This window comes from Macaca nemestrina, chromosome 1 (assembly GCF_043159975.1).
Source record: "Macaca nemestrina isolate mMacNem1 chromosome 1, mMacNem.hap1, whole genome shotgun sequence".
NCBI lineage: Eukaryota > Metazoa > Chordata > Mammalia > Primates > Cercopithecidae > Macaca > Macaca nemestrina.
In genome coordinates this window covers 137,793,703-137,796,986 of record NC_092125.1, presented here as the reverse complement: position 1 = coordinate 137,796,986, position 3,284 = coordinate 137,793,703, and the positions used below count along the sequence as shown (strand labels likewise).

Below are 3,284 nucleotides of genomic sequence, written 5' to 3'. Positions count from 1 at the left end.
GGTACTGCCATAAGTTAGCTTTGGATTTTCTAGGATAAACAGGTGTTCAAAGCTAACTCCCATGCACTAGCTTCTATGGATTCTTAGGAGGCTCTCTGCTGGGACCTGCTAATTAGAACCTTGAGAAGTAGCACTACTTTTTTTTTTCTGGTGGCCAGTATCTCTTTTGGTCCTAGTTTTCCAGGAATCCACTATAGGCAAAACTGTCTACTGACATCCTTCAGTCATCTAGGCAGTTCTCTTGGGCAACACTTAAAATGGCTCCAGACTGTATCTCTTCCACAGTGTGAAATACTCCTGTATTCTTTACCTTCATATTGGTGAGAGTACAGTTACTTCTCAAACATGGCAGTCTACTTTACCTTAGCACCACCTGAGGCTGAAAAGCACAGTTTCTCATTTCCAGATTTTTCAGACATGTAATCAAGACCAGGCTTCTGAGCCCTCTCTCAGACATTCAGGGGATACGTACAAGGTAGAGGCTGTTCCATTTGAAGCTTTCGCTAAGCTGGAGCTGAGAAATCAAACAGCCCCACTGCTCCCCTTGGGGCAGTGAGCAAGAGATCAACTGCAGAGTTTTTCCCAAAGAATACCTTCGCACAAGTATTCTCTTCAATTCCACCTCCTCACTCTTTTGAGTGAGAAGGCATTTGCACACCCTTTGAAAGTTTTGGAGCCTTCTAACTGGTTGTTAGCACATCTTTGGAATTTCTGTTTTGTGTTCTGGTATTTCACTTCGGAATTTTCCATTGTATCATAGAAGCTCAGTCAAAACTTCCAATTTAGAGGGCTAAGATGGCTGACTAGAAGCAGCAACAATTGGAGGATCCCATTGAAAAGAACCATAATGGCATATGAATCCTGCACTGGCAACCGAGGTATCCAGGTTCTGTCATCAAAACCGACTAGGCGGCTGATGTGACCCACAGAGAAGAAGGAAGAGCAGTGTGGTGTGTAGGCCCATTTGAGAACCACACGGGGCAGGGGAGCCCCCATCCCCCAGCCAAGGGAGGCAGAAAGTGAGCATGCTACCCAGCCTGGGAAAACATGCTTTTTCCATGGAACTGTGCAACCCACAGATCAGAAGATCCCACTAGTGAGCCCATGTCACTGCAGCCAAGGGTCCCGACCACAGAGCCATGCAGATTCTCAACAGCCACTGAGCTAGGAAGGGTGATAGCCAACACTGGGACTGATAGCTGCCTAACACACTAAGCTCCCAGGGCAGGGGAAGGGCGGCAGCCATCTCTGTAGCTCCAGACCATGCTTTTCCCCTGCTGGAGTCGGGGATGCTGGATGGCTTGGTCCCAAGGGGTATCCCCCACAGCCCAACACACTGGCTGTGGCAGACGGTGGACAGAATGCCTTTTCAGGCCCAATCCTGACTCATCCCTCCTCACTGGTGGGGCTTCCCTACAGGAACTCTGACAACTCCAGCCAGGGACTCCGGGACAGAACTCTGATCTCCTTGGGCCTGAGCCCCTAGCAGGAGGTGTGGCCACAGTCTCCCCAGACCAGTAGACTTAGTTTTTCCTCCTGCTAGTTCTGAGGAATCCAGGCAGCTCAGACAAGTGGGTTTCCCTCCAGTGAAGGGACACCAAGGGACATCCAAAGTGCTTCATTAAATGGGTCCTGCTCCCTGTACCACCCAACTGGGTGAGACCCTTCAACAGGGGTTGTCAGACACACTATATAGGAGCATTCCTACTGGCATCAGATCGATGCCCCTCAAGGTCAGAGGTCCCAGAGGAAGGAGCAACCACCCATCTTTGCTGTTCTCCAGCCTCCTCGAGTGACATCTTCATGTGCAGGAGTGAACCAGATGAATAGGGCCTGAAGTGAACCCCCAGAAAACCACAGCAGCCTTACAGAAGAGGGACCTGACCATTGCAAGAGAAACAAACAGAAAGCAACCACAGCAAAAAAGTCCCCACAAAAAACCCATTCAAGGGTCAGCAGCCTCAAAGACTGCACTGGACAAACTAATGAAGATGAGAAAGAATCAACAAAAAATGCTGAAAACCCCAAAGGCCAGAGTGCCTCTTCTATTCCAAATGATATCTGTTCTGCACCAGCAAGGGCACAGAACTGGACGGAGGATGGGATGGATGAATTGACAGAAGTAGGCTTCAGAAAGTGGATAATAACAACCTCTTGTCCATCTTTCTTCTTATTTTTCGTCCTTTTCTTCTCCCTGTTTCTCTCCCTCTTGTCTTTCCTCTTCTCCTTTCACACATGCACAGTTTATGCCCTTACTATGCTCAAAGAAATATCTCTTGATTCCACGACTTCTTTATCCTTCTTATTCCTTCTCTTCTCAGTTTCTAAACAAATGGGTTACTTTATCTCTACAATGATTTCATTTTCTATAATATTTACCTCTTGAATATTCCAGTTTGACTTTTCTCCTCATCATTCTTTGAAGTCTGCCTACCTTCAGCTCTCTACATAACCACAGATATATTTAATAATTATTTGATGCCACAAATACAAAGATCTATATACTTTGGTTTTAGTTGACCTATTTCTTTTGGCTTCTCTTTGGTAGTTCTTAGTAAATTTTGTTTTGGGGATGCCCCTCAAGGTCAGAGATCCCCGAGGAAGGAGCAGGCAAGGACAGGGGCATACTTACCTATTTTTGATTTCAAACTGAATATCACAACAAAGCATCTGACAAATGTTTGGAATGATTAAATGAATGTGTGCAAAGCTCACACTTGTATTATTTGTGTCATTCATTCATTTATTATTTTTTAAACAAATTTATATATAGGGTTTTTACTATGTGCCAGATCCTGTTTTAGGTGGTAGGGATCCAATATAGCCATGGTTCTTGTTCTCATGGAATGTATATTCTAAAAGAGGAAGAGGGAGCAGAAAATAGACAAACACATAAAATGCTAATTTCAGACAGTTATAAATGTTATGAGAGAATGGAAGTAGGAGGTTGTTAGAGAGTGATAGAGAAGGTGGAATTAGTGGGCTATTTTAGGTAGGAGTTCAGAGGAGTTACTCTGAGGTGGTTACATTTAACCTGAGACTCACTGTGTTTGGAAGGAACCAGCCATGGCAAGATCCAGAAGTAGAACCTTTCAGGTAGAACACACAGTGCAAACATTTGAAATGAGACAAACCTCAGTCTGTTCTGAAAACAGAAAGAAAGCTAGTGCGCCCAAATTTTAATACGAGAAATGAGCTCATACATGTCAGGGGTCAAATTATATAGGGTTTTGAAGGCAGCAGAAGGAGAAATGGGGAGCCATTGGGAAGTTTTAAACAGGAAA

At 44.9% G+C, this 3,284-nt stretch overlaps 1 long non-coding RNA gene across 1 annotated transcript; it reads left to right on the top strand.

Moving 5' to 3' along the window:
• The first annotated feature begins 809 nt into the window (after nt 1-809).
• LOC139356760 (uncharacterized) lies at nt 810-2,714 on the top strand. The gene is made up of 2 exons (XR_011609153.1): nt 810-950; nt 1,784-2,714. It is a non-coding gene; the product is annotated as an uncharacterized lncRNA (long non-coding RNA).
• The last annotated feature ends 570 nt before the right edge of the window (nt 2,715-3,284 follow it).